The sequence below is a fragment of the Pantherophis guttatus genome, chromosome 4 (genome assembly GCF_059756535.1).
Source record: "Pantherophis guttatus breed Tessera chromosome 4, ASM5975653v1, whole genome shotgun sequence".
Lineage (NCBI taxonomy): Eukaryota > Metazoa > Chordata > Lepidosauria > Squamata > Colubridae > Pantherophis > Pantherophis guttatus.
This window is the reverse complement of record NC_142066.1, coordinates 75,543,889-75,567,656: the sequence shown is the minus strand read 5'-3', so window position 1 is coordinate 75,567,656 and position 23,768 is coordinate 75,543,889. Positions and strand designations below refer to the sequence as shown.

Below are 23,768 nucleotides of genomic sequence, written 5' to 3'. Positions count from 1 at the left end.
ATTTCAGACTACAGAATATTGTGTTCTCCAATAGAAGAGTTTTCATCATGTTGCACCTTCTCACTTTTATCTTCCAAGTGATAATGATCAATCACTTTTGTGTCTGTTGTTAAGTCTTAAATGGATAAGTGGTTGATACTATTACTTTTTTTTTCTTTGTAGAAAAAAATAAAATATAAACCATAATTATTCTTAAGAAGTCTGACATAAGCATATGAAACAAGACCTATAACCACTATGCTCTTATAAGAGAGGGAGCAAAAAAGCTTTGTTGAAGAAACTCTTTGAAAAGCAGTTACAAAATAACCAGTTCGAGGCTGGGATTAGTCTAGAAACAAGTAAAATGTGCCAGCTGAGAGCAATAAAAGGGCAAAATGATACTTTAAAACCATAGAAGGAAAAACTTCCTGGAAGGAAGGGAGGTAAATTGGGAGCATTGCTAGTGATTCCTAACCTGTATGAACAAGAAGGCGAACAGACAGCACAGATAAGGCTATTAATTTGTAAAACAAAGTGTTTATTGCCATTTTGCCTCTCCAAAATATCTGTGCAGTTTAAAAGATTAAGACATTTGTTTTTAATTTAAATATAAGGGAGCTGAAATACCCTTTAAAAATTGGATGGAACCAAAACAGAAAAAGTCTTCTAGCCCAATGTTGAAACAAAGAACAGATCAAGAAGTCCTGAAATCCCCTTTCATATTTTCCTACTAATCAAATGTCTCCTCATGGTGTGATATATAGAAGAGCCTCCAAAGTAAATTTTATACTTTTTCCTCATATCTTTTTCACCTTCCAAAATGTACTGCTACTAAAATAGAACTTCTATTTGTTGGTAGGTTGGTTTAATCTTTGTGTTTAAACTGGGTCCCTGTAGATTCAGATGCCTTTCAGTTTAAAGATTTGTGGTTAGTGTGGCAGAAAAACAAAATCTTTGGCTTGCCGTATTCACAATAGAGCAATATCTAGATAATGTTAGGATTAACCTTGTAATTTATCAAGCATAGCTACAAATCAGCATTTGTAAGTTAAAAGAAAACATGATAAATAAAAAGAATCACCATATCATACTTCAAGGTTTCTCAGAAGAAGCAATTTTTGTCTTAAAGGAATAGCATTCTGAATATATACCATCATTTTAAGAAGCTTAAAAAGCTTTAAAAACAGGAGACTATTTTTTGTCAGCTATTGTTTGTGCTCCTCTATCAGGGTTTGGGACTTCAAAGCTTTTTTATTATAGATAAATCAGGGTATCATTTCACTGACCTTTGAAGACTAGCTGGAAGAATTTGGCATTTTACAGCTTCCTTTTGTATGTGCTTTCACATATTTTCTTCCCTTGGCATAACTTCTTATCCTTACTGAGCTAAATGGTTAAAGTGACCTTGGCAAATGTACTTTAATGCCACCACCCCGTTTCTCTCCTTGGCTCATTTCAAATGGGAAGATAATGATTTGAGACCTTTCTGGTGGCTTGTTTGCATTTTTTAAAAATGTTCTGGATCCTTCTTTATTTGAATAGCAGTATTGTAAATGGGAGCTTAAATAAGAATAAAAAGGAATTCAAGTACCAAATATTGCCAAATGCCACTATCAGAAAATGATAGATGGCTGAGAGGCTTTTAGAAGGCAGTTGGTGTGTGGGTGTGGGTGTCCATCCGTGTATGTGTGCATGTGTGTTCATGTTTAAGTAGAATGCCTTTGAATACCAGCAAGGGGACTAAGACAAGACACCCACAATTATCAAAGATTTTTTTGAATAGTAGTTTACCATAAACTATGACTTCTTGGAGTTTCCAAATGCATCTAGAAAAATGGCTTTTGAAAACAAAAGTTAGAGTCACTAGATGATGTATGTATTTGTCATATTTCAAAAAAAGAAAAAAAAATCTTATAGTTCTTGACCCATTCTATTCCTGATTTTTCTGAGTGTTTTTAGAATCTGCAATCAGAAATACCATGGGTGGAATTTAAATTTTGTCTATATTCATCATTTCCTTTTTAATTGAGATGATGGAGTAATTAGTTCAGAAAATATCTTAAATCCCTTTGCTGGATCACTATTGGAAGCCTATTTGTGTGCACTTTCTGCCAGAAATATACAAAAGTGTCTTCAAGCTACAAAACAATTTGATGTTTAAGGAGAAAAATCTGTAAGGTGTGAAGCTAGCATTTCTTTAAAGCCAGAAGCAATCCTCATTTTACAACAGTTCACTTAGTGACCATTTAAAGTTACAACAGTACTGAAAAAAAGTGACATGACCATTTTTCACACTTAAGACAGTTGCAGCATCCCCATAGTGACATGATCAACATACAGATAATTTGCAACTGACTTATATGTATGACGGTTTCAGTGTCCTGGGGTCATGTGATCACCTTTTGTGACCTTCTGACAAGCAAAGTCAACTGGGAAGCCAGATTCATTTAACAACCATGCTACTAACTTTACAAGTGCAGTGAGTCATTTAACAACTGTGGCAAGAAAGGTCATAAAATGGGGCAAAAGTCATTTAACAACTGTCTTGTTTAGCAACAAAAATTTTGGATTCAATTGTGGTCATCAGACACAATTGTTTTATTCCATTTATTAGCTGTAATTATCATTTAGAAATCCTTTTTTACAGTGGATCTTTTCAATCTGTTTTATAGTAGTGATAGACCTAACTGCAAATCTATGTTTCATTGAACACTAGGTCAATTGTATATTTTATATCCAATTTTGGGCACAATATTTTTAATTCCTTTCTAATCTGGATTTAACATGACAAGCAACAATTTGGGAAAAAATATATTTGCAAAATGTGTATAGTAACGTAATTGAGAAAATCTGTGGTAATAATAAATTTTCCTTTCTCTATGGTATGTGGCCCCTTCAATTTTAATATTTTAGGCTACAGTCTAGCATATATTTAACTGGAAGTAAATCTGGCATAATTTAATAGAACTTACTTAGTAAACAGTTTATATGTATAAGAGTTTGGCTTGAGTGAGTCCTTACTTTATGCTCTTGCAAAAGAAAGATTGTAAAGTCAGGACCACTACTTATTGTGATAGCTTTCTATTGGGAAGAATGGATAAATTCTTTTTTTCTCCTCTTTTTCAAATGCACTCTAAAATCTTTCGTAGAATGTGGTACTTGAAGAAAAAGTGTTTAGACAATAAAATGCATTCAGCTCCATTTTTTTACTATTGATGTCTGATGAAGGATAGTTAACCTCCTCCATGAGTTAACTTGTATCCAAAGCTGAAAATTTAATATAAATTTTGATTAGCAAAATTGCTAATTCAATTTAATGTTTGAGCACCATCTACTGGACGAAATAGAAAGAGCCTATAATCCGGGCAAAGCATGTAATTTTTTCTATATTGAAATCAGCCTGAGTTACTTAAGCAAACTTTTTATCTGGGATTAAAGCAATACCCACCACTGATATGCGTATTTAACTGTTGTTATGGAAACACATATGTTTAAAATTTATTCTATGGAAGATGGGAATTGCATCCCATCAATTGCATCCCATGTAATTGCATTACATCTTCATAATAAAGATGATCCTAATATGTACAGCTTGCCTGTACCTGTTTTTTCGACTGCATTTGTTCTCCAGAATGAATTGGCAGCTTCATGTTATGAGAATTACGGTGTTTAGTCACGTGGCATTTAAGCAGTTTGAGATGCTTATATATGATTAATATAAATAACTTACTTGAGCTATCTCTAACTGTGAGGATGCTTGTCCCAAAGGTGCTTTTTCAGGAGGCAACTGTACTTCCTTGTTCTTTTCTTTGAAGACAAGTGTCAGGTGTGCCTCCTTTCAATACTCAAGAAAGAAAAACCCCGACTCCATTTTCATAGAGAAAGGTACTTTTACTGAGTATGAACTGAATGCAAGCAAAGAAAAGCAAGATCTGAGGCAATAGGCGCGAAAAACACATATAGAAAGCATCCTTAAACCCTCCCCCCAATCATCCAGTCAGGATTAACCTCCCCCCAGGAGTTATGTGGGGTGCAGCTTCCGATGGTGCCATCCTCCTGGTATGCCACGACGGTTGACCTTGAGTGGTTATCAGCGCTCTTCTCAGCTGCAGAGAAAACGCTGAGGAAAACTTTCTCCCCTCTTCTCCACCACTCACTTCCCCCCTCCCAGACATCCAAACAGCTCCCCCCTCCCCCCGTTACAATGGCAGCCGAGCAAGCAAGCAATAAAAAGGCGGAGGCTGACATTCGGCCCTCCTGCAGAAGAGACATTATTCCTACATAAGAATAAGGGAAAATAGATAATTACATAACGAGGAACATGAGCACAGCTCCAAGATTAAGGTTTATCAAGATATTTGGAATAACATAATTGCACCTGCTTCGGAGTCCTAACATCTCGCTTATTTACCCATTCAGACTGAGCTAAAGAGAAATGTTTCCAGGCCACCAAGTACTGCACCTTACCGCGATGTTTCCTCAAATCCAATATTTCTTTGATTTCAAAATGCTGTTCCCCTTCAATGAGTACAGGGACAGGAGGAGGTTCTTGGTCCAGACGCAAAGGGGACGAATGCTCTGGTTTCAGCAAACTGACAAGAAACACCGGATGAATCCTTCACAAGTTTTAGGCAGCTCTAATTGCACCGTAACTGGGTTAACAATGTGTACGATAGGGAAAGAGCCTACATATTTGGGCCCAAGTTTTTTCGACTTTTGGGTAGTTTGCAAGTATTTGATGGAAAGGAAAACCCTATCTCCTACCTCATAGTAGGTATCTGATGACACGGGGTGGGATATCAGCAAAATGCGGATGATACCCAGCTGAATATATCCACTCCTCGTCAGTTCAGTGAGGCAGTAGATGTGATGTGCCGGTGCCTGAAGGCTGTGAGGATCTGGATGGGAGTCAACAGGCTCAGACTTAACCCAGACAAGACCAAATGGCTCTGGGTATTGCCCCCTAAAGACTATGTCGATTGTACATCCTTGATTCTGGGGGGTGAGAAAGTGCCCTCCTCAGAACGGGCTTGCAATTTGGGTGTCCTTCTAGACTCACAGCTGAGACTGGAACAACATCTGACAGCTGTAGCTAGGGGGACCTTTGCACAGGTTCATCTGGTGCACCAATTGCGACCCTACTTGGATCAAGAGGCTCTCCTCACAGTCACTCATGCCCTTGTCACCTCACGGTTGGATTATTGCAACGCGCTTTACATGGGGCTATCCTTGAAAAGTGTTCGAAGACTACAGTTGGTCCAGAATGCAGCAACGCGAGTTATACTGGGTGCGCCTAGATACACCCACAGAACACCAATTCTCCGTGAGCTGCACTGGCTCCCTATTGGTTTCCGGGTGCAATTCAAGGTGTTGGTCATTATCTTTAGAGCCCTATATAGCTCAGGGCCAGGCTATCTTCGAGACCACCTTCTACCACATAGCTCCCAGTGACTGGTAAGATCCCACAGAGTCGATCTCCTCCAGGTCCCATCAGCTAAACAATGTCGGTTGGCGGGCCCGCAGGGGAGGGCCTTTTCTGTGGCTGCCCCGGCTCTCTGGAACCAATTACCTCCTGAGGTCCAGACCGCCCCCACCCTATTGGCCTTCCGCAAAGCGGTGAAGACCTGGCTCTTCTGGCAGGCCTGGGGCCATTGATCTCATTATAATGATCTTGTGAGACCCGGCCATGAATTGGAGTGCATGTGTTTTAATGTTTTTAATGTTTTAATGTTTTTCATTTTAACATTTTTATGGGATTATTCACATTGTTTTATTCATTGTTGTAAACTGCCCAGAGTCCCTTGGGAGTTGGGCGGCATAGAAATGTGACAAAATAAATAATAAATAAATATAGTCCCTACCCTGAAGTCTTTTCTTATCAGCTTGGACTTTATGAGCTTGATGAGCCTCGTCCAGGGCCTTACATGTTATATACCAAGTACCACGTAGCTGTTCAATCCATTCAGCCAAAGAAGGTATCTGTGGGTTTTCCTGAGGTAACTCCAGGATGGGCACAAAGTCTTGGCTGGAGGCTACCTTAAAGGTGATAAACCCAGTACTGCTGTATATAGAGTTATTATAGGCGACCTCTGCAAATGGCAACAAGTCCACCCAGTTATCTTGCTGATAATTTATGTAACATCTAAGGTATTGTTCCAACACCGAGTTGGTTCTTTCACAAGCCCCATTGGTCTGAGGGTGGTGGGTGGAGCGTAACCCCTGGGTGGAGCCTAACCACCTCAGGAACTCCTTCCAAAAGTGGGAGGTGAACTGAACTCCTCTGTCTGAGATTATTCGCTCTGGAGCCCCATGTAGTCTGTACACATGTTGGACAAACAATTTAGCCAGAGTTTTAGCTGAAGGGATCTTGGGACATGGGATAAAATGCACTTGTTTAGAAAACAAATCAGTAACCACCCAAATGACTCTATTCCCTCCACTTTCGGGCAACTCAACAATAAAATCCATGGAGATCTCCTTCCCTGGGGCTCCCGGCCTGACTACACTCTGAAGCAACCCAGGTGGTTTCCCAGGAGGCCTCTTTGCTGAAGCACATATGGGGCAGCTTGCCACATAGGCTTCTATGTCTTTCTTCAGTGCCGGCCACCAGAATTGTTGTTTAACTAAATGTAATATTTTCATAAAGCCAAAATGCCCAGCGATTTTAGCATCATGGGCATATTGTAATACTGTCCCCCTCAGACTGGTGGGGACATACAGTTTGGCTCCCACCCAGGCGAGACTCTCCCGAAGTGTACACTCATTGGAGTGGCCTAAAAACCACACATCAGTTTTTAGTGCTTTTTTCAACTGCTTACTCAAATCGCTGGACAAGGTTAGATCTACTTTTGCCTGGGCTCTGGTAACCATTGGTGCTGTCAGCTGTTTCAAGGGGATAACTGGACGAATTACTTCCTCTCAAACGCTATTGTAATGAGGCAGTATTGAGAGGGCATCTGCCATAAAGTTCTTCCCTCCAGGAAGGTAGTGCAGGGAGAAATTAAATCAGTTAAAGTGTTGGGCCCAGTTGACTTGCTTAGGTGACAGTTTTTCATGGTGTTTTTAAAGCCTCTAAGTTTTTGTGATTAGTCCACACATCAAAGGGGTGCTTTGCCCCTTCCAGGAAATGCTCCAGGTTAACAGTACCCAACGAACAACAAAAGCCTCCTTCTCCCAGATGGCCCATCTCCTCTCGATCTCAGATAATTTCCAAGAGGTATAGGCACAGGGTTGCAAATTCCCCTCAGCATTTGCATCTGCCCAATGGCCACATTGCTGGCGTCGGCCTGAAAAACAAACAGGGCTTCCCTGTCAGGATGTTTAAAGACCAGTTTGGCAGCAAACAGTCATTTCAGTTTCTCAAAAGCCACCTGACAGTCCATAGTCCACTGGAGAAGCTGGGAGGGTTTTGGCCTCTCCTCTCCTTTTGTTTTCAGAAGGTTAGTAATCGGTAAGGCAATTTTTGCAAACGAGGGAATGAACTGTTGATAGAAATTAACAAAATCTAGGAAACTTTGTAGTTGTTTGCAGGTGCGTGGGGGAGCCCATTCCAACACAGCCCGGACCTTTTCTGATCCATTTCTGTCCCCTCATGTGAAATGTGGTACCCCAGATAGTCAATTTTAGTCTGGTGGAATTCACATTTTGATAGTTTAGCATATAGCTCAGCAGCTCTAAGTTTTTTCAGGACGGCTCTCACCAGTTTTACATGATCGTCCATGGTCTCAGTGTAAATAAGAATGTCATCAAGGTAGACCAGCACCCCCTTGTAAAGGTGTTCATGCAGTACTTTGTTGATCAGTTGCATGAACACTGCAGGGGCTCCTTGCAGTCCAAAAGGGAGCACCCTAAACTGGAAACATCCCAGTAGGCAGTTGAAGGCAGTTTTCCATTCATCACCTTCCTTAATCCGAACTCTATAATACGCCTCCCACAAGTCCAGCTTAGTAAAAATCCTTCCCTTGCCCAGGTGGGCTAGCATGTTCTTCATGAGGGGCAGGGGGTAGATGTTTGCTATGCAAATTGCGTTCAGGTTCCGATAGTCAACCACCAGGCGATAAGTCTCAGCGTTCCAGGAACCGTCTGTCCAAAGCTGGGTAAAGCAAAACACACATACGGAATTGGCTAATACAACCCAGGGTTTAATCTCGGTTAACACGACGGTCTTACAGAAAACGCTGGCGCTGTGACTTCAGCTCAAAGATGGAGTTAGCTGGCTGCTCAGTTGCTGCGGTTTTATAGGCGTTGTAAATGAGTTTACAGCTGTAGCATCTTTGAATATACCGCCAGCTCCTGCCCCTCCCATCCGAAGGCTGAGAATGCCGGTGAATGATGTCATCAGCTGTCGTTGCCACTTTTGCTTCAGATTGCCTGGGTTTCCCCCCCCCCCAGTTTCCTCTTTCCTACACTGTCCGTCACCTATCACCATCAATGTGTTTCCTATACGCGCACCCTCATCCACCGTGCTTTGTTGCTGAATCCAGATGTATTCTTGAACACCCCTTCCCTGCATGGGTAAGGTTCTTGCCATCAGGTTCATCACGTGTGTGTCGAGGAGATTTGCTACTCGACAATAAGACCCATCCTTCTTCTCCCGAAATAGTACCAGGGTGGCTACACACAGCCTAGCCGGTTGGATGAAGCCGCGTTTTAGGTTTTTATTAATAAAGTCTCGTAGTTCCCCCAACTCTCGGGGTCATGGGATAGATTTTTGGTTAAGGGAGTTTTACCCCAGGAAGGATTTCTATACTACAGTCTGTAGCCAGTGGGGGGGCAGCACATCTGATGCCTTCTCATTAAACACTTTTCGGAGGTCCCGGTACTCTTTTGGGATCTTTTCTTCCCCCACAATGGGTTCCGTTGCAGTCGCTGCCCCCTCGCTTGCCACTTTGGCCACACAATAGGGGTTCTCCCCTCTCTTCCCTTGTTGATTAGAGTGGATGCGCCACACGCTCGTCTTCCAATTTATATGCAGGTTCCATTTTCAGAGCCAGGGCAACCCAAGTAGGAGGGGTCGTTCCATGCCAGGGGCCACAATAAAACTCAGAGTTTCTAGGTGATCCCCCATCCTCATCTCAATCAGTCCGGTTACAAAATGGGCTGGGACCCCCACCCCAGCTACTGATCCATCTAGCTGACAGAAGGCAATGGGCCTTTTCATCGTTTTAGACCCATCTGTTCCACAATCTCAGGGCTGATGACACATTTGGTGCATCCCAAATATAGAAGGGCTAGCATCTTCCTGTGGGCCCCAGTGGATGGTACTTTTAGTTCCAATGGGATGGTCATGGGTCCCCCATTCTGACTTACCAGGAGGTCCTCGTTGGAATCGGTTTCGGTTTCGCTGTCATCGGCAAGGATTGGAGTTCCCAACTCACCCTGGTTCAGGGGAGCGAACTCAATGACTTCTACCCCTTTTAGGCCGGCTTTGCGGGATTTTGCGGACATTTTGTCAGCTCTCTTCCCTCCACTAGGGGTCGCCTTGGGTCCAGGCTTAGAGAAACATTCAGCCGCTCAGTGCCCCTCCTTTCCACATCTGAAACACGTGGAGGACTTCGGCTTGGAGCCTGCTGGTCCCACTGCAGCCTTTGGAGCCCCCTTGTGGGATGAGGAGGGTGGTTAGTTCCAGGTGCACCCACCACGGAAACTATCTCTGGCCACGTCAGCGGCCAGCATGTACCAACTCTGCAGATCCCTAGGGGACCCTTGGGAGCAGCAATCCTTGTAGACATCCTCATTTAGTCCATCTTTATAGCTCTCCAGCAGGGCTACTTCTGACCACCCTCTCATTTAGGGTGCCAACTCGCAGAACTCCTGGGTGTACTCCGCCACTGATCTCTGTCCCTGATGTATGAACTTCATTCTAATTCTCACTCTTCGCTCAGCTAACTGGTCCTCAAAGCATGTTCTGAGAGCTGCCATGAACTGGTCATAATTCCTCATCAGAGGGGAATCTTCATTATGGAGTCCCACCATCCACTCAACTGCCACCCTCTCCAGGGCCCTGGTAACACACCTCATGTGTGCGGTATCTGAGGGGAAATCCTCCCCCCAGTCCTGCATGTGGTTCCACACTTGGGTTAAAAAGAATCCCAGCCCTTTCGGATCTCTCCCGTATCTCACTGATAGTAAGGGAATTTTGGGCTTGCTTCACCTCTGTAGCAAGGCCTGCCCAGCAGGGGGGCCCTGGACCGCACGCAGCAGCCCCTTGAGTTCCGGAGGCCTGAGCTGTCTCTTCCTGGGCTTCACCACAGAGGTGAAGCAAGCCTCTTCTCTCTTCCACACAAGCAGCAGCCTCTGTTTCACTCCCGGGGTGTTCATCCTCCCCCCTGGCAGGCAATCCATACCTTTCATGGGCTTTATGACTCTCAGCAGCCTCTCTCAGTAGTTGCAAAGCCTGAGTGATCAGAAGATTTTCTTTCTGCTCTTGCTGCCAAGCAGCATCTCTGCCTCAGCGTCTGGTAGTTGTTACTCCTTGGGGGGGTCTTCTCCAGCTCCGGTAACCTCCCCACGCCCAGCAACCATTTGGCTCTCTCCGGCTTTTCCTCCAACTGTAAATCAGCCATCCACTCTGAAACCTCCCAGCCGGGGTGTAACGGAACCCCGATATCACGGAACCAGCAGCTCCCATCTGCTCCTGGTCGCTGTCTTGGTCAGTCCCCACGGTAGTTTTCCGGGATGGCTGTTAATTGCAGACCTTTCTTAATGTCAGGTGTGCCTCCTTTCAATACTCAAGAAAGAAAAAACACAACTCCATTTTCATAGAGAAAGGTACTTTTACTGAGTATGAACTGAATGCAACCAAAGAAAAGCAAGGTCTGAGGCAATAGGCATGAAAATCACATATAGAAAGCATCCTTAAAACCCTCCCCCCAATCATCCAGTCAGGATTATCCAATCCACATTCCCCCCAAGGGTCATGTGGGTGTATCTTCCGATGGTGCCATCCTCCTGGTATGCTACGATGGTTGATCTTGAGTGGTTATCAGCGCTCTTCCCAGCTTCAGAGAAAATGCTGAGGAAAACTTTCTCCCCTCTTCTCCACCAGCTCACTTCTCCCTCCCAGACATCCAAACAGCTCCCACCTCCCCCCGTTACAATGGCAGCCGAGCAAGCAAGCAATAAAAAGGCGGAGGCTGACACATTTCACTTCTAAGCCAAGAACTTCTTCAGCTCTGACTGGATGGTGGGGAATGGAAATTCAGTCAGAGCTGAAGAAGCTCCTTGAATAAGAAGTGAAATGTCTTCAAAGGAAAAACAAGAAAGTCCAGTTTCCTCCTGACAAAGTACCTTTGGGACAACTATGATCTGGATGACTGAGAATCTCAATAGACTTGTGGGGATGCTTGTGATTAAAATACTCTCCCTCAAAAACCTGTAGAGGTTATACCAAAACAAATCTAAAAATCGTTATGGGCTGGGGAGAGTGATAAATTAGACTACTAGTCTGTGATCTGTGGCATTTATTGTACAATGGAAGATACAAAGTAAGACCCAGAATGCAGCCATTAAAGATCTTGTTTTTAGTCTGTCATTTCTAATACAACATAAGAAAATTATTAAATATGTGATGAGAGTATCTAAATTATTGATATTTAATTTTAGTTAAATGTATATGTAAATTAAATTAAATATATATTTTCCCTATGAAACAGCCATGTTCAACATCAGTGGGGGTGGGGGGTAAGAGTGCATTCTTGTTTGGCAATTTTTTTTAAGGCAAAAAAATGTGGAAGATATTTTGGAATTTCAAAAAATTTTCATATGGATCTTGGAAGGTCTAGCAGAAAAAAACCTTCAAGCATTTCTGATTCTAAATGACTACCTCATAGCAAAAAAGAAAAACATTTTTCATATTCAATTTAGTTGCTGGAATGCTTGGCCAAAAAAACATTAGGTGAAAAGATATATCTTCTGGGTTTTGCTTAGAAGAAATTTGGTAAAATATCTACCTCCCCAAGGAACTATTCTGCATTTGGTTCTGGTGAATGAATCTCAGGTTTTTACTTAAAACCATCAGCAGCATATTAGAAGCTGCTGAAAGGAAATCAGCCATTCCTTGCTTTAGATTTGTAATAATATAAAATATGAGACCTCAGCTCCCTAACCCTCAGCTCCAATGTGGCAACACTGAAGCTCCAAAATGGCTCCAGTCAGGTCAGCTTCAGAGTTGACAGGCGGCTCCTCTTAATTGAAAAGGACTTCCTACAAGGAAAAGAAATCATAGAGGTTAATCAAGGTTCAGCTTAACCCCCTTCCTCCCCAAGAGGCCCCTTAGGTTTCCAGGGGTATTCATCATGAAAATGTTCGACCAACATATCTGCCTTCACATTCCAGCTCTTGACCCAGGTGGCCTCAGAGAGGGGATACCCCTTCCACATCACCAAGTACTGCAGTCTGCCCCATGCAATTTAGAATCCAGGATTTTTTTTCCCCTTGTAATGCATTTCCCCATGTACCACTATCGGTTTTGGGACTGCCTGATCTACCGGTCTGATCTGGGAGCCTACCGCCAGCTTTAACAAGCTGCTGTGAAAGACCGGATGCACTTTCCCTAGCAAGTGAGGGAGTTGAAGCTGTACCATAACAGGGTTGATTACTTTCACTGTAGGGAAAGGCCCTATAAACTTTTGCCTTAGCTTTTTGCAAGGGAGTTTTAACTTTAGATACTTTGTTAAGAAGTAGACCTCGCTCCCGACTCAGAATGGCAATTGGGGGCTGTGGAGTTTTATAGGTTTTTGCCGCTTCTCGTAAAGCCTGTTTGGTATTTCCCCCCCCCTTCCATCCACTCATTTAGAGACATGGAGGAGGGGGAGTCCATGGGGAGTTCAGGCATGGGAATGAATTCCATGCCACTGGTGACCTGGAAAGGGGTCAGACAGGTGCTGTTATGCACCTCATTATTGTATGCCACTTCAGCGAACAGCAGCAACTCTATCCAATTAGACTGCTGATAGTTGACATAACAATGCTGAAGCTCACATGATCCAATCAGGGTGAAAGTATTTTGTTTTGCCTATAAAACCACAGCTATCTCTATTCGCCCCTCCCTATCCCTCAGCTCCAGTGTGGCAATGCTGAAGCTCCAAAATGGCTCCGGTCAGGTCAGCTTCAGAGTGTCATCTGGCAAGGATCTAGGAAGAGACCTTTTATATCATGCATCTGCCCTGTGGTATATCATCTTACAAGACTTCAGATAGGTCCATTAGCCTATTTCAAGGCCCTGAAGACATGGCTCTGTACCCAGGAATGGGATTGTTGCTTCTGAAATTATCATCTTTAACCATTCTTTTGAATATTGGACAAGAACTGTTCTGACAATATTATAAATTGGGTGACTCTATGCTTACTTTGCTTTCTTTTGCCACAATTGTTCTATTTGTATCCGACATTTTTGTATTTTGTATCTTGTCCAATTCTTTCTCTTCTATTTTGTTGTCTTATGCTACTGCAATGTCCACCCTGAAGATTTTTTTTAAATTTCTTATTGATAATTGTTAAGTCGGTGGTATTATGTGGTAGGTTCCTGTCTGTTTCAATTCTAAAGTCCTAGAGCACTTTGGCTTCTTCTTTTTCTATGACTTTCAATTTAATGGTCCCACCAGTTCTATCTAACATGCAAATGGCATTTCTTGCAGATCTTCCAATGAATCATTTATGTTACTTTGCTACTGTGGTTTGTAGTTAGTCTATGTGATTTTTTTATAGCAGCTAGTCAGTTGATTCTTCAGCTTCTTTGCAGAGGTAGCATTTTCTGTCTATTGCTGTCCTCTCAATTCTGGGTTTCTATGCACTTGTTCTATGCAAACAGAATTGTTGGCCACCCCGTCTTTTTTTCAACTTTCCTGCTAGCTATTTATTATTTATTTATTTATTTGTTTGTTTGATTTATATGCCGCCCTTTTCCGGAGACTCAGGATGGCTTACAATGCTTTTAAGCAATAGCCTTCATACTTTTGTATAAACCTGCTTAGTAGGGCTTTTGGCCCCTCCTAAGCAGTGTTCTATTTTATACAAAGTCAGCTTATTGCCCCCACAAACTGGGTCCTCATTTTACCTACCTCAGAAGAATGGAAGGCTGAGTCAACCTTGACCCTGGTGAGAATTGAACTCGCAGTAATTGCAGGCAGCTGGCAGCTAAATACTACTTTAACAGTAGTTCAGTCCACTGCACCACCAGGCTCCTTGGCCATTGCCTGCTTTTGTTATTACCTGCTTTGCTTGATATTAAAAAATAACCATGCATTGTCCATATAATATTTGCCTTCTTTTCTGTTCTTCATTTGGTTTTTCTTGTAGGTTAGTTTGGTTTCTCCAGTACTTAGTACTTAGGTTTCATGATATACTACTTCAGTGCATCTTTTTCATTGTCCTTCAAATATTCTTCTGATCACCTTTTTTTCTTCATCAACCATCTGATGCAACAATCCACCTTTCTATTTTCTTGGTAAGTAGAGTCTGTCATCATCACTGTATGAATGAAGGGCATGGTTCATTATTTATTATTTTTCTGGTCTTCCTATCCAGGGCTTTTAATTCTGCTTGAATCTAGTCCACTATTCCTATAGTGTAATTAATGACTGGAATTTATGGAATGAATTTATTTGCTAACCAATTTTGAAGCAATTTTTCCAGCTTCCAACTCAAAGAGATCTGGACAATTAACATTTCCTACAGTCTGGAATTGTTTGTACAAGCACATATGTACATATACACTACCCAAGGATAGAGTAGTCATCATGCTTATTCCTGAGTATTTCTATATGAGTTGTAGGTTTCATATGGTTCAAGTAAATAATTTATCTAGCAATCAGATTGCGTATAACAATTTTTTTTTTCATTTACTGCTGGTATTGCAAGGGAAGCAATGCTAATAGGTATAGAATAAGTAAAATTATTGGTATGGTCACAAGTCAGAATTGTGACAAAAATAGATACACTAAAATGGCTACTAAGGTTTCAGAGGCATCAAGATGTCAAAAAGCGTTATTGACCCATGTCTCATCACTGGGGGACACAGAATTTGAGTTTAAAATTATGTGTTTAAGACTCACATAAATTAACATAATCAGATCTGGACAGCAGAAATTTAGATAACTGCAAAGTGGTCACAGTGAAAGAATTTTTTAAAAATCTACCCCTTTGTTGTTCTATGATAATTGGTTGATGTCTTGATCTCCACATATACATGAACATACAAGTTCAAGTGAATTGTGGAGTTTTTGAACAGTCCAATGGATTGGAGATCAATTAAATATGCCATTGTAAGTATATTTGAGGGCATACTAGCACTTTTCCTTTCTAACACTGGAATAATAATCTCAATGTTTTGACCCCATATATATGATGTTCTGGGCTTAACAGAACTGAAATTTGATGGCAAAATAATGCAATCTGGTAGTACTAATTTCTGTTATGAGAGAGAGAAACAGAGAGGGGGAGCAATGGAGGGAAGGAGGGAAGAAATTAGAAGCAAAATAAACTTGCTAACCCTCTGTTGAACTTGAGGGCTTTTCACGTTTCAAAAAGGAACTCTCCTCAAAAACAACAAACAAGATGTTAAGCCAGCAAGATCATGTCTCCTGCTGATGATCTCATTCACCATCAATTTCAAATTCAAAGTTTTCCATACATATTGAGCTAAACTAGAACAATCCATGTTTCTCTCATGTATAAATCCAGGCAATGTAAAATCAGCCACATAACAACTTTATGTTTCAGAAGTTTCCTTGAGAGAGATGAGACATTCTCTACAGTACTCTTCTACTGTGAGAATGTCAAATAAAAAGGAACAAGAGCCTCAACAAATGTAGGACATTTGTTCCAAGCTGGCCGCTATTGTCTTGAAATCTGAGAATTGCCTGGAGCTGTGTGGTGAATGTGCTAATAGGCATGTTACATAGTTACACTTTCCCTCCCCAAACATCTTTGTCTTATTAAATTCTAACAAGAAAAGTCAGCAACCAGTCCTGCTGGCACTGCTATAGTAGCATCACGGCAATACACGGGTCTTAAGCACTTGGCTGTTAGCCACCATTTCTTCCTACATGTTTTCTGACATCAAAGGCATTAATAAAGTACAAAAGGAAGATAAGGAATGACAAGGAAATGGTATATCCTCTTTGTTCTTACTGTGAACTGTTCACAGTATTTCCCTGCTTGTGGCTAGGCACAAAGTGAGATTCTACAACTAAAGACTCTGCAGATTTATTTAAATTATTCATTCACTTTGTATTAATCACTTTTTTAAAACTTAAAAATGCACTCGTGATGGGGAGAAAACTTTTCAAATAAGAATGTTGAACATTTTATCTAGTACTTTCACTCTTGACTTGAACTTTAACACTAGAGTAGCATCTGAAAACTTTCCTGAATTACTAAGACTACAGGCTATTTCTGAAACAATCCTATTCAAAGCCTTTTTTTAAAAAAATAGAATTTTTAGAATTGAGGGTTTATATAAAAGTGGTTTTATATTATTTGTCACCAGTAATTTCAATATGTCTGCAATGTTGCATCCTATGGAGAGAAATAGCCAGCTAACTTTCAAACAGTAGATACAGTCAGCAAAGAATAGTATCACAATGCCTGGGATAAAATTGGGCTTTGCTTTTCCGTGTGATAATCAGCTAATAGCCAAACTTAATAGCATTGTCAGGGAACATTGCATTGGTGCAGTATAACTAATCCATTAGGGATCTTGTGAAAATAGATCTTCGAAAAAGGCAATCACCAATTCCTGTAGGCGAGATCACTAATTCTCTTTGTCTGCTACACAGACCTGTAAAGGTTGGATCTATCTGGAATAAGTTCCATATACAGATTGTAACGTCTAGCCAGGAGATGCATTCACAACATAGAGCAGGATTGGCATGCATTACTAAAAACTGATTGGGCAGTGTCAATATAACTGTGTCAGAGATTTGCTTTTTAGGACCCACTAGCTTAAATGCAAGAATTTGGAGGAGTGGGTAAGGATGCAGTGTGACATTTAGTAGAGTCCAGTTGAGCCGCTTCATTTGTAGCTGGGTATGAATGCTTTTATGTGAGTCTGGGATGCAGGGCTAAGGAAGAATGAATGGCTGGATTTTAAAGATGAGAAATTATTATTTAAAAAAGGATAAAATGCTGCCAATCATGTGATGGTGCATCCTTGTCAGTGAAGAACCAAGAGAATTGCTCCTTGCTAGATGTTTCCTTTCACCAGCATTAGTAACCAAATGCTAATATGCTAATACTGGGCAAGGGAAGGCTAGCAACTAACAAGGAGAAATCCTTTCATCCTAGCCTTAACTTTCCCTTGCCCAGTGTTAGCATATTAGTGTTTGGCACCTAATGCTGGGGAAGCGAAGGCTACCAACTAGGCAGGGAAAGAAATAACAAGGATGTCTTGCTAATGGTAGGCTTCCCTTCCCAGTGTTAGCTGTGATACACTGCTAATGTTGGGGGAGGAAAGGCTAGCAATCAGCAAGGAAAGGAAAACCAAGAGCTTCACCAGCATCTCAGAAAAAAGCAGCTGCTTGTGGAATTCTGCCATATGGCCCTGCAATGGAGCAGCCTGTCCTCCTTCCAGACAAGAGCCTTTTGAGCTGTGGAAATCTTTGAAAGATGGGGATGTGGAGATTCCAAGAGTCAGGAAGCAGAGAATGGGGTATCTCAGGGGTGAAGGAGGCTTAGGGAGGCTGGAGGCAAGTGGGTTTATGCCTGCACTAGAGTCTCCCCCAGTAGTGGGTTCCACTTACCTTTGCTACCAGTTCAGAATTATGAGAGCGCACAGGGCGCTTCTGCGCATGTGCAGTGCGTCTGTGATGACGTCCAAGCGGGTGGATGGAGCCTCCCGCTGCTGCCACTACCAGTTTGCCCAAACTGGGGTGAATCAGTAGAAACCCAGCACTGGTCTCCCCCATTTCTGAGGCATCCCATATTCATTTAAAACCCGTGCATTCATTAAATGCATTCATTTAATGAATGCATTGGGGACAGCAGAGATAGGGACTCTTTAAATGAGGCAATTTACTTAACACCCTCCTAATCTTAACAGACAGGTTCCATTATGGTCGTAACTCAAGAATTACCTGCACTTGAGAATATAATTAAAGTAGAAGAGATAAGGTAAATAATGAATGAGACTGAATGCAAATGCACCAAACATAAAAGCAGTGGGGAAAAAATACTCAGAGGTCATTTGCTCTTATAGAGAGAATGAATGAATCTCAAATAGCAAAATAAACCGGGAGGGAAGGAAGAGTGAATATGAGGAGTAAAAGAGAGAAAATGAAGAAAGTCTGGATGGATAAAGATGAAAAAACCCTCAAAAAGACAGAGGGGAGAAGTTTCAAGATCAAAGGCAGTATATGAATCAAATAGAGCTTACTCTAAAGAGGAATAGTGTGATGTGTATATATGTATTTAATGGTAAAAACTTTATTTACATATTAATCAGAAAATAATGTCACTAAGAACCAGTGATTTTATGATTTTGTGTGTGTGTGTGTGTATCCACCTTTAGGCATATGAAAATGATGAAATGATATGCAATACTTCTGCCTTTTAAGCAAGAAAATTGCATTTTAATGTCACCAAGCTAAACTTGTAATAGACTATGCTGAAAAAGCATTTTTGAGAACTAAATAAACATATGGTATTTATTATCTTTGTAACAATGGTAAGACAATAGAAATAAATGCTTTTAAAACAGACAGACCTCGTCCGTATTTTTCCCTCTTTAATTACTTCTCTGGAAACAGAAATGTATATGTCCTATCCATACCAATTCTAAACCTTTTCTACAGAAGAATATTTTAATATGTCCGTGTCCTTGTGTCTGTGTCCTAAGTGCCAATTCATTTTGATCAATTTCCAACAGACATGTCTGTTCAGAATGAAGTTTAAGACTCGATCTTACTTTCAGTACTGAAGTAAGAACATACAGAATTGCAACATTTTTAATTAGGATCATCAGATTGCGGCTGCAAAAATATAGGCAACTACTGGATAGTAGCAAAGGTCTTTTTTTTTCTTTAATCTTTTTGTTCACCTCTGTTATCCAGAATTTTGCAAACCAGATCTGGTATTCCTATTTTTAATGGGTTGTTTGTTTGTTTGGTGTTTTTTTTTGCAATCATATAAAAAGTGGTTGCTTGCTATGGACTGTCAATTTTTAGAAAATTGTTTTATTTTCTAACTTATGCTTTCTATTTTAATAATGAAATATGTATTATAAATTACACCAGAGACAAATTTTAATTAAAATCTGATGGTATTTTGAAAATCTACTGGTGTTCTGGAAAAGTTTTTATATGGTGAGATCCCTGCTTATAGCTAGTGATTAGAATTAAGCAGGGTTAGGGGTTTTCCTTGATGTGATGACAAACAGGAAGATACTACGTCCATTAATAATGATTGGGTTTTGTTATGCACCTTATTCTATTTTGAGTTTTGAGTTATTTATATGAGAAGCCAATTTGGTATTATTATTATTATTATTATTATTATTATTATTATTATTATTATTATTATTATTTCAATTTATATGCTGCCTTTCTCCGAAGACTCAGGTCTGATTCCTTAACTAGTGGTTAAGGAATCAGGCTAGAAACCAAGAGACTCAAATTCTAATCCAATCTTAAGCACAAAGCTAGATGAGTGATTTGGGGGCAGTTACTCTATCTTAGTTCTAGGCAGGAAGCAAACCACCTCTGAAACCTGACAAAAAATGCAGGAACTTTTTCAGGTAGTTTCCAGTAATCAGCATAAATTTGAAGGAAATCATCATCATCAGTTATTACAGATCAAGTTCTACAAGAAGAGGATATTTGAAACGAATGCACCAGTTCTGGAAAGAACAACATCCAGAATCAGAAATGACAGAACATGGACTAGCAGATCAATGTTCATTTATAATACAAAATAAAGTATTCACAGAAGCAGAAATGGAAGAACTGCAAAAGTTTACCCAGGGAAAGAAACCAAAGCCTTGCCAGAAGTAACTCAGAATAAAGAAGCAAACCAGGGAGAGTTGGCAGTAGAGATAAAACTGTTTTCATTTGAAAACCAGGCACCCTCTTCTCTGTCTCAGGAATAACAAATCCCTCTAACTAAAGAACTAAAAGAATTGAAACAAAGAATAACTGAGCATCTAGAACATCACAGCAACATCATAATAAGGTTGCTTACATTGAAGCTTGTTCCAAAGAAACAGCTAGCCCAAGTGTTAAAAGATGCAAGTACTGCAATATCAAATATAAGCACTAACTCACCGCAAGAAACAAATCAACTAAAGTACAGCACAGCTGCAATTATAACTGAATACCTGGGAGGTAAAATCAACAAAGAAGGAAAAAAACCCTGAAGAGTACACTATAAAAATGGAAGGTTAGACTGGAAAATTAAAAAAAGGTTGAAATGGAAGAACTCATAATAACAGCAGAAATGGTAGAGAAAAGAACAAGGAAAATCAAGAATTAGTCAGCACTAGGCAAAGAGGAACTGCATGGTTTTTGGTTGAAACATCTAACTGGTCTGTAGCCACTTGTTGCCAAGCAATTTAACAATATACTACAAGGAGGTGAAATTGAAGAGTGCTTAACATCTGGGAAAACCTACCTGATAATGAAAGATCCAGCAAGAGGGGCAGTACCAGGCAACTACAGGCCAATTATCTGCTTACCAACAACTTTCAAATTGCTAACTGGTGTGGTAGCTGATGCAGTCCAACATCTAGCTGAAAACAATCTCTTTTCACCTGAACAGAAAAGAAACTACCTCAATAGCAGAGAAACAAAAGATCAACTCCTAATTGACAAAATGATTTTGGAAAACTGCAAGAGAAGGCAGACCAACCTGAATGTAGCATGGATTGACTACAAAAAGGCATTTGCCACATGACTAGATAATCAAATGCCTAGAAATAACAGGAGTCAGAAGAAACATCAGAAGCTTTGTGCAAAGATCGAAGGCACAATGGAAGACACAGTTGCAGATCAATGGCGAGAGACTGGGAGCGGTTAATATCAAGAGAGGAATATTTCAAGGAGATTCCCTATCACCACTACTATTCGTCATTGCAATGTTTCCTCTGTTAACACTATTGAATAACTCAGGCAATGGATATCAAACAGCAGAAACATCTGCCAGACTATCCCACCTCCTTTACATGGACAATCTGAAGCTGGAAAAATTCCATCTGAAATAGTATTGTTGCTCAACACTGTCTGTATATATAGCCAAGATATTGCAATGGAGTTTGAATTGGATAAATGTTCTACACTCAATATCAAACAAGGAAAAATAATGAAAACTGAAGGAATCAAGATGCCCCATGAAAATAACACTAAGAATCTGGATGGAAGTAAATTTTGAATAGGGGGAGGAAGCACAAAAGATTTGTAACCGACTGACACACTGTTTGTATTTGTAATAGATGATGGATTTGTTTTATGTTTTGTTTTAAAAAATAAAAAAAATTCAAAAAAAAGTGTCTGGATGAGGATCATTACTACAAAAACTTCAAACTGACAACATCAAGCATACTGATGTCAAGAGGTAAATACATCAAGAGAGTGAAGAAGTCTAAAGTCAAACTCAATGGAGGAAATACCTTCAAGGCAATCAACAACTGGACAATTCCAGTCATTAGATACTCAGCTGGAATAGTGAACTGGACTCAAAAAGAACTAAAATGAATAGGAAGACCAGAAAAATAATGACAATGAATTATGCCCTTCATCCTTGCAGTGACATTGACATTACATAACTGCCACATAACACCCCAGACTTAACAATTGTCAATAAGAAAGACAAAAAAGTCTGGATAGTGGATGTGGCAGTGCCTGGAGACAGCAGAAGAGAAGTGAAAGAATTGGAGAAGATAACAAAATACAAAGACCTACAGATAGAAATAGAATGACTGTGGCAAAGGCAACCAATAGTAATAGGCGTCTTGGGTGCCATCCCAAAACAACTGGAGCACCACTTGAACACCATTGGCATTGACAAATTCACCATCAGTCAATTGCAGAAGGCAGTTTTACTTGAAATAGCTTCCATCCTGCAACGATATCTGCAACACCATCAAACATCCAGATCTGCCTATCCCAGGTCCTTGGTAAGGGCTCAATAGGTAAAGAAAAATGCTAAACCCAGTCTGAACATCTGGCTGATTGTGCGAATAATAATAATAATAATAATAATAATAATAATAATAATAATAATAATAATAAATCGTGTGTTGTCCCGATTGTAATTGGAGCCCTTGGAGCAATACCCAAAGGGCTACCCCACTATTTAGAAATTCTAAATTTACCGAACTTGAACATTTTGACTCTACAAAAGTTTAGTTTAGTTTTAGTTTTATTAAATTTATATACTGCCCTTCTCCTGAAGAACTCAAGGCGGTGTACAGCCAGGATAAAAAACCAACAATATAAAAGTTAAAAACAATTTTAAAATTATTAAATAGTTTGGCCCACAATCTAAAATAATATAAAATAACCCATTAAAAATAATATTTTAGGCCAGCCCTGCTTGATGGAATAATAGTGTTTTAAGGGCGCAGCGAAAGGTACGAAAGTCGGGAATCCGACGAATCTCCTGGGGCAGCTCGTTCCAGAGGGTAGGTGCCCCCACAGAGAAGGGTCTCCCCCTGGGGGTCGCCAGTCGACACTGTCTAACTGACGGCACCCTGAGGAGACCCTCTCTGTGGGAGCGTACTGGTTGGTGGGAGGCTATTGGAGGCAGAAGGCGGTCTCGTAAGTAAAAACCACTTTACTCGGAACAGTTTACATCCTCCGACGATACCTTAACAGTTCCTAGGTCCTTGGTTAGGACTCAAGCTGCTGAGCTATTAACCAGCCTCAAAAGCTGTGAATCTCACTAAAGATTAACCAATAATAATAATAATAATATGAAACTGTTTCACATTTAATAAGGTTGACTCAGCCTTCCATCCTTTCTAAGGTAGGTAAATTGAGGACCCAGTTTGTGGGGGCAATAAGCTGACTTTGTATAAATATACAAAAGTATGAAGGCTATTGCTTAACGCAGTGTTTCCCAAACTTTTGACATATGTGTACCCCTTCTATAATTTTTGTAACGCTGAGTACCCCTCATAAAAAATATGCTTTAATATGCAGTGGATATTCCCACATGATCCCCACCAAACTCCAGTGCAATGCGTACCCCCACCAAACTCTTCCCGTACCCCTGGGGGTACGCGTACCACACTTTGGGAAACACTGGCTTAACGCACTGTAAGCTACCCTGAGTCTCCGGAAAAGGGCGACATATAAATCAAATTAAAAAACAAAATATGTGAGTGCAGCAAAATCACACAAACTGGTTACAAAACTAGGCATGACTGAGTTGCTAAACTAATCCACTGGTCATTATGTAAAAAGTACAGTTTACCTGTATCTGAAAAGTCATGGGAACATAAAGTGGAAAAAATTATCAAAAATGAGAAGGTGAAGATCTTGTGGGACTTTCAAATACATATGGATTGTCATTTGGTACACAACATGCCAGATATCACAGTTGTCGAAAACCGAAGCATACAATTTATCACTGTACCAGGAGATGCCAGTTGAAGAAAAAGAGCTGAAAAAATCATGAAATATTGCGACCTGGCCATCGAAACTACGTAATTATGGATGAAACATGTAATAGTGATACTCATTGTCATTGAGGCGCTTGGTACCATGTCCAAGAATTTTACAAAATACATCAAGAAATTGCAGCTTCCTGTAATAACACCAGTGGAACTGCAAAAAACAGTGCTACTCAGAACATTG

General features: G+C 40.5%; 1 pseudogene; it reads right to left on the bottom strand.

The window, feature by feature from the left end:
• Window positions 1-449: 449 nt before the first annotated feature.
• LOC148114173 (uncharacterized) lies at window positions 450-10,544 on the bottom strand (annotated as a pseudogene).
• Window positions 10,545-23,768: the final 13,224 nt, after the last annotated feature.